Below are 9,016 nucleotides of genomic sequence, written 5' to 3' on the forward strand. Positions count from 1 at the left end.
TGTCATGGCCTGGCATATTCCGCTACTCAACCATTACCATCAAGCCAGGGAATCAACCCTAGTTCAATCGAGAGTGGTAGAGGACATGCTAGAAGCAGCATCAGGCATACTTAAAAATGAGACATCAACTTGTTAAAGCTACCAAAAGGGTGTACTAGCATGCCAAACACCACAAGAAGCAAGTGATAGACAGAGCTAAGTGATCCCACAACCAATCAGATCTAAGCTCTGCCATATCCAGTCGTTGATTGTGTTGTCTAATTTTCCAACTCACTAGGAGAATCAGCTCAACAAATGTTCCCATCATCAATTATGAAACAACAGTCCGAATGATAGAGCTGAAACATTCACAGTAATCTTCAGCCAGAAGTGCCAAGTGGATGTCCCATCTCGGCCTCCTAATGCAGTCCTCAAAATCACAGATGCCAGTCTTCAGCCAATTTGATTCACCCCACATGATATCAGAAAACGGTTGGAGGCATTGGATATGCAAAGGTTACAAGTCCTGACAACATTCCAGCAATAATTTGGAAAACCTGTGCCCTAGAACTTGCCACACCCCAAGCCAAGCTGGTCCAGAAGTGCTACAACATTGACATCTACCTGACTAACTACAATCTCAGCAGTCTATTTCTCTTTATTCATTCACAGGATGAGGGCATCACTGGCTAGGCAGCATTTAATGCCCAGAGGACAGTTAAGAGTCAGCTACATTGTTGTGGGTCTGGAGTCACATGTAGGCCTGATCAGGTAAGGATGGCAGCTTCCTTCCCTGAAGGACATTAGTGATCCAGATGGGTTTTTTCAGCAATTGACAATGGATTCATGGTCATCATTAGAGCACATTTTTGTTGAATTCAAATTCTACCATCTGATATGGTACCCTAGCAGTCCATTCTTGATTCCTGATGAAGGGCTTTTGCCTGAAACTTTGATTTTCCTGCTCCTTAGATGTTGCCTGACCTGCTGTGCTTTTCCACCACCACTCTGATCTAAACTATTCTTGATCATCAATAAAGTGATCGAAGGCATCATCAATAGTACTATCAGGCAGCATCTGATCAGCAATAATCTGCTCAGTGATGCTCAGCTTGCGCTCCACCAGAGCCACTCAGCTCCTTACTTAATTACAACCTTCATTCAAACATAGAGCAAAAGAGCCGAATTCCAGTGGTGAAGTGAGACTTAAAGACTGCAGAGTGGGCTATCAAGGAGCTGTAGCAAAACTGGAATCAATGGGAATTACAGGGCAAACTCTACAGTGGTTGGATTCATAGCTGGTTCACAGGAAGATAATTGTGATTGTTGGTGGTCAGTCATCAGGACCTCACTGCAGGAGTTCCACAGGTAGTGTCCTAGGTCCAACCATCTTCAGCTGCTTCATCAATGATGTTCCCTCCATCATAAAGTTAGAATTAAGGAAGTTTACCAATGATTGCACAATATTCAGATACGGAGGCAATCCATGTTCGAAAGCAACAGGCCTTGGACAATATTCAGGTTTGGGCTGACAAGTGGCAAGTAACATCACACCACATAAATGCCATGGAATAACCATCTTCAATAAGAGACAATCTAAACACTGTCCCTTGTCATTCAATGAAATTACCATCTCTGAATACCCCACTATCAGCGTTTTGGGGGTTATCATTGATCAGAATCGCAACTGATAAAATCGCATATCATAAACAGTGGCTGCAAAAGCAGATCAGAGGCCAGGAGCAATGCAGTCAATCAGTCACCTCTTGATTTCTCAAAGCCTGTCCACCATTTACAAGGGACAAGTGAGGACTGTGGTAAAGTACTCCCCATGAGCTTGGATGGGTGCAGCTCCGAAAACATTCAAGAAGCTTGACACCATCCACCTTTTGAATTTGAGTCTCAGGATCTCATAGCCACTAGATTTTAACCTAACCAACATAACACAAAGGCTCAGTGTGCATGTCTCTAACAAGAAATTAAAAATTCTAATTACCAAACTAACTTAAAAACTTATCTCCACATTTTAAAAAGTGAACTACTTTTTTGATCATTTCGCATTAAACAGAATCATATTAATTAGAAAGGTTCAAATAACTGGAGTTTTATGTTGTGTATCAAGAATATATTTTGCACCTTTTAAGTAAGTGTTAATATGGTTGCTCAGTATTCCTTGTACTGTTGCATTTTTTTATCAGTTTAGATGATTTTTTAAAAAATTGTTGCTGGAACTTGAGCATCAGTGGGAAAACCACTGTTTATTCTGCTTAATTGCTCTCTAGAAAGTGATGGGAAACCGCTGTGGTCTATAGTGTAAGCACACCCGAAGAGCTGTTGGGAAGGGAGTTCCACTCTCAGTGAGGAAATGGTGAAATATTTCCACAAAAGGATGGCAGGTGGTTTGCAGAGGAACCACAGGTGCTGCAGTTCCCATGTGCCGATTGCACCTGTGTTTTGGACAGTAGAAGTTGGAGAAGCCAAAACAGGCTTGGCAAATTGAAGTGCATTTTCGAGACAACTTACACTGCTGCCACTGTTTACCGGTTGTGGAGGGAGCAAATGTTTATGGCAATGGATGAGGTGCTGATCAGCGAGTTGCTTGGTGGTGGGTGATGTTGACCTCTCGAGTGTGAAGGTGCACAAATCCAAGCAACTGTGATGTATTCCATCACACTTCTTGTGTTTGTGAAAGGGTTGTGAAAAGTCAAGAGGTGAGACACTTGCTGCAGAATTCCCATTTTTGAACTATTTTTGTAAGCACAGTACTAATATAGTTGGTCTAGCTAGTTTACTGGTCATTAGCAATTCCCCTGGATGTTGATGATGTGGAATTCAGCACTGGTAAAGCCAGAGATGTCAAAGAGAGATGGCTAGATTCTCTCTGAATAAGACGGTCACTTCACTGACACAAATTTGTCACTTCTCAGCCCAAGCCTGAATGTGGTCTGGGTCGTGCTGACTCAAAGCAGCAACATTGATTTTTAACTTTGTGCACCTAATAGACCTTGTGATCTGGTCACTGATGTAAAATTTTAGAGAATTCTATTACTAAATCAAAACTTAGTTTCAAACAGGAACTTTGTAAGTACAGATTGCGACTAAAAGTCAATAAAGCTACTGTCTTACAATATTGTTAGCTCAAGTAAATTTACCACCTTAAAACTTAAGTGAGGAAAGAGCTCTAAAACATCCATTTTTTAATATTATGCCTCTTTGCTCACAAAAATTGCTCAAGATGTTTCCAATAGAAAACATGCAGGTTATCATTTTTGTGCATGTACCCCTAATTGCCCCCTTTGCAATGAATAACATTTTAATAAGCACACCTCATATTACCTCCTGGGTAGCTTTCCTTCCTGTTGTACCAATTGCCTATTGTATGGAAATACAATTCTGTTTTTGATGCCTGTCATTCAAAGCCCCCAAGCCAATATAATCTCCATTCATCATGGTGAAGTCTCAACATAAGAGTTGCTATACAGAAAAACCATCAACTGTTTACATTCATTTCTACGGCCGTGATTTGAGTCCATTCCAAAAGTTGATTTCATATGTGTAAAACCACCATCCATCTACCTTGATGGTTTCAGTTAACTGCTCTTCTAGACATAATGATAATTTCCTTTCCACACAAAGCAGTAAAGGGCAACTTTTTGATCCTGTGTTCTCCTTCTCCCCGTTTCACACTCAGTAATTTCCTCCAAGATCCAATGCTGCATGTTCTTCCATTAATCCCACCCAATTGCTAATTCCTTTCAAACCAGACATCCTCAGTGCAGAGAAAAATATTTCTTTTACAGTTGCCAGATTCTGATATCAACATCTACTGATGAGGCATTGTCAACCTCATTTATCTATTCTTTCACAAAGTTTCTTCAACCCAAAATTCTGCACCAGTCTTTACATGAACCATTCTGCAAAGTTAGCCTGCCTACAAGAAAACACTGAAAAGGGCAAGTTGATGCAGCTCGGTTTTATAAACATGCTATAACGCGCCTGGGAGAGTACAGTGATTTGGTTTGCAGGTATAAAATGGAGATCAGCAGAGAGGTGTTTGGGTTCAGAGATGACCAACAGCATTCTGAAGAAAAATCAAGAAATGAATCACAGGTCAATTAAATGATCAGACATTATTTTTCTCAAGTCTAAACCAGGTTATCTGTCAAACTTAGGGCAGAGTAATTAAAATTTTCAATCAGCATTAGAAAACAGCAAAGAAATTGAGAGTACAGATAAGGTATGAAGTTTATGAATTAAAATTAATAGCTTAAAAAGTCTAATCCAACTTTTTTTAAAAAATCCTTTATTCCCTCTTTAACTCCATGAACAAGCATTTCCAATGTCTTGTTTGCAATTTCTGCACCATGTGGGAACTTCAGGGCAGTTCACTGATCTTGGGGGTTCAGTGGTGTAGTGAACATTTCCAACTTCTTCAGGTGGTGCTCAGATTTGCCAAGCCTGTGCATAGATATGCGAAGGTAAGCCGGACAGTTTGAGTGGTTAGCAAGTGACTCAAGATCTTGGACTTCATAAACAGAGACAGTACAAAAGCAGGGGCATCAGGCTGAAAGTTAGGCTGTGTTTCAGCCCCAAATAAAGCTTGACATCAAGGTTTGGTCATTACGGGATATGAGGATGCAGAGACATTTACTTGAAAGGAAGCAGGACTCAGGGTTCTTAGTCACAAGTTTAGTTTAGAAAAACTGTTTTTGCTTTCCTTAGGGCAAAGGAGGTTGGAAAACAATACCCAATGTATGAAGATTATGACGAGTTTCAATAATGTAGACAAGGAAAAACTGTTCGCACTAGTTGACACTAGAATGGCCAGGGCAGACAGATTTAAAGTTTCATTCAGAGATGCATGGGGAATGACAGGAAAACAGATTATTACCTCTTGCTGTTCAAACTGAGTGTTTCTGCCCACCCAGGTGACAGATATGGAATCAATCAATAACACCAAAAGGTGATTAGATGGTCACTTAAAGGAAATAAACCTATATAGGACCTCAGCAATAAACAAACAGATGATTGAGGCTGAGCTGCTCTTTCGCGAAGTTGCCCTGGTGTTGGACTGGGGTGGACAAAGTTAAAAATCTCACAACACCAGGTTATAGCTCAACAGGCTTATTTGGAAGCACTAGCTTTCGGAGCGCTACTCCTTCATCAGGTAACCTGAAGGAGCAGTACTCTGAAAACTAATATATCTAAATAAACCTGTTAGATTATAACTTGATGTTATGTGATTAACTTTAGAAAGGTAGCAGACTCAATAGGCCAAATGGCCTCCTCCTAGAACATAGAACATAGAAGGATACAGCGCAGTACAGGCCCTTCGGCCCTCGATGTTGCGCCGACCGAGTCCTACCTAACCTATACTAGCCCAATAACTTCCAAATGCCTATCCAATGCCCGCTTAAATGAACATAAAGAAGGAGAGTTCACCACTGATACGGGCAGGGCATTCCATGAACTCACAACCCGCTGTGTGAAGAATCTACCCCTAACATCTGTCCTATACCTACCACCCCTTAATTTAAAGCTATGTCCCCTAGTAACACCTGACTCCATTAGCGGTAAAAGGTTCTTAGTATCTACCCTATCTAAACCCCTAATCATCTTATACACTTCTATCAGATCTCCCCTAAACCTTCTCTTCTCCAATGAGAACAGCCCCAAGTGCCTCAGCCTTTCCTCATACGATCTTCCTACCATTCCAGGCAACATCCTGGTAAACCTCCTCTGCACTCGTTCTAAAGCTTCCACATCCTTCCTATAGTATGGCGACCAAAACTGCACACAATACTCCAAATGAGGCCTCACCAGAGTCTTATACAACTGCAACATGACCTCAGGACTCCGGAACTCAATTCCTCTGCCAATAAAGCCCAGTACACCATATGCCTTCCTCACAGCACTATTTACCTGGGTGGCAACTTTCAGAGATCTGTGTACATAGACACCAAGATCCCTCTGCTCATCCACACTACCAAGTAGCCTACCATTAGCCCAGTAATCCATCATCTTGTTATTCCTACCAAAGTGAACGACTTCGCACTTAGCTACATTGAATTCCATTTGCCACATTTCCGCCCAGCTCTGCAACTTATCTATATCCCGCTGTAACCTACCACTTCCTTCCTCACTATCCACAACTCCACCGACTTTCGTGTCATCCGCAAACTTGCTTACCCAGCTTTCAAGTCCTTCCTCTAGATCATTTATAAAGATAACAAAAAGCAATGGTCCCAAAACAGATCCTTGTGGTACACCGCTAGTAACTGCGCTCCAAGATGAACATAATCCATCAACTACTACCCTCTGTCTCCTTCCAGCCAGCCAATTCCTAATCCAAACCTCTAATGTATCCTCAATGCCATACCTCCGAAGTTTTAGCATTAGCCTACCATGGGGAACCTTATCGAACGCCTTACTAAAATCCATATACACAACATCTACTGCTTTACCCTCATCCACTTCCTTAGTCACCTTCTCAAAGAACTCAATAAGGTTTGTGAGGCACGACCTGCCCTTCACAAAACCATGCTGGCTATCCCTGATCACGTTATTCCTACCCAGATGTTCATAAATCTTATCCCTTACCATTCTCTCTAAGACTTTGCCCACCACTGAAGTCAGACTCACTGGCCTATAGTTACTAGGGCTATCCCTACTCCCTTTCTTGAACAATGGGACCACATTCGCAATCCTCCAGTCCTCTGGTACTATTCCCGTTGACAATGACGACATAAAAATCCAGGCCAATGGCTCTGCTATCTCCTCCCTATCTTCCCATAGGATCCTGGGGTAAATGCCATCAGGCCCAGGAGACTTATCTATATTCATCCTTTCCAATATTCCCAAAACCTCTTCCCTGCATATTTCCAGGGCATCCATTCTAATTATTTGTGATTCCATATTCACATCAGCAACAGTGTCCTGTTCCTGAGTGAATACTGATGAAAAGTACTGATTTAATGTCTCTCCAATCTCCTCCGCCTCCACACACAACTTCCCACTACTATCCTTGACTGGACCGATACCTACCCTAGTCATCCTTTTATTCTTGACATACCTATAGAAAGCCTTTGGGTTTTCCCTAATCCTACCAGCTAAAGACTTTTCATGTCCCCTTCTCGCTTTTCTTAGCTCCCTCTTTAGCTCCTTCCTGGCTACCTTATAACTCTCAATCGCCCCTACTGAACCTTCACGCCTCATCTTTACATATGCCGCCTTCTTCCCTTTCACAAGGGACTCCAATTCCTTACTAAACCACGGCTGCCTCACAAGGCCCTTTACACCATGCCTGACTGGTACATACCTATCGAGGACACGCAGTAGCTGCTCCTTGAACAATTCCCACATCTCATTAGTGTTCTTCTCTTGAAGCCTGTTTTTCCAATCCACACAACCTAAGTCATGCCTCACTGCATCATAATTTCCCTGCCCCCAGCTATAGCTCTTGCCCTGCGGCGCACGATTATCCCTCTCCATCACTAAAGTAAAAGTCACCGAGTTGTGGTCACTGTCCCCGAAGTGCTCACCTACCTCCAAGTCTAACACCTGGCCTGGTTCATTACCTAGAACCAAATCCAATATAGCCTCCCCTCTTGTTGGCCTGTCGACATATTGTGTCAGGAAACCCTCCTGCACACATTGTACAAACACCGACCCATCTAATGAACTCGAGCTATAGCTCTCCCAGTCAATATCTGGGAAGTTAAAGTCCCCCATAACAACCACCCTGCTACCTTCACTCTTTTCCTGAATCATCCTCGCAATATTATCCTCTACTTCTCTAGGACTATTAGGAGGCCTGTAGAAAACACCTAACAGGGTGACCTCACCTTTCCTATTTCTAACCTCAGCCCAAACTACCTCAGATGGCAAGTCCTCTTCCATCGTCCATTCCACTGCTGTGATACTGTCTTTGACAAGTAATGCCACGCCTCCCCCTTTTTTACCCCCATGTCTGATCCTACTAAAACATTTGAACCCTGGAACGTGCAACAGCCATTCTTGTCCCTGTTCTACCCACGTCTCTGTAATGGCCACAACATCGAAGTCCCAGGTACCAACCCACGCTGCAAGTTCACCTACCTTATTCTTTATACTTCTGGCATTGAAGTATACACACTTCAATCCTCCTTTCTGGTTACAGGCACCCTCCTCAGAGATCGCTGCATTATTCCTAACCTCCCTACACTCAAGGTCCTGTACCCTAAAGCTACAGTCCTGGTTCCCATGCCCCCACGGAGTTAGCTTAAACCCTCCCAAAGAGCACTAGCAAACCTCCCCCCAAGGACACTGGTGCCCCTCAGGTTCAGGTGTAGACCATCCTTTTTATAGAGGTCCCACCTTCCCCAGAAAGGACCCCAGTTGTCCAGAAACCGGAATCCCTCCCTCCTGCACCATCCCTGTAGCCACGCATTTAACTGCTCTCTCTCCCTATTCCTCGACTCTCTATCACGTGGCACGGGTAACAAACCAGAGACTACAACTCTTTGTTCTAACTCTGAGCTTCCAACCTAGCTCCCTGAAAGCCTGTCTGACATCCTCACCCTTCTTCCTACCTATATCGTTGGTGCCAACGTGGACCACGATCTGGGGCTGCTCCCCCTCCCCCTTAAGGACCCGGAAAACACGATCAGCGACATCACGTACCCTTGCACCTGGGAGGCAACATACCAAACGTGAGTCCCTGTCGCCCCCACAAAACCGTCTGTCTGTACCCCTCACTATCGAGTCCCCAAGAACTATTGCTCTACCTTTCTCCACCCTACCCTTCTGAGCAACGGGGCCAGGCTCCGTGCCAGAGGCCTGAACCTCGTTGCTTGCCCCTGGTAAGTCATCCCCCCCACAAGTATCCAAAACGGTATACTTGTTCTTGCGGGGAATGACCGCAGGGGGTCCCTGCACTGGCTTCCTCCTCCCACTCCCCCTCACTGTCACCCATCTATCTTGAACTTTCGGAGTAACTACTTGCCTAAAGCTCCGATCTATGACCTCCTCTGCCTCCCGAATGATCCGTAGTTCATCC

Source organism: Hemiscyllium ocellatum, chromosome 32 (assembly GCF_020745735.1).
Source record: "Hemiscyllium ocellatum isolate sHemOce1 chromosome 32, sHemOce1.pat.X.cur, whole genome shotgun sequence".
NCBI lineage: Eukaryota > Metazoa > Chordata > Chondrichthyes > Orectolobiformes > Hemiscylliidae > Hemiscyllium > Hemiscyllium ocellatum.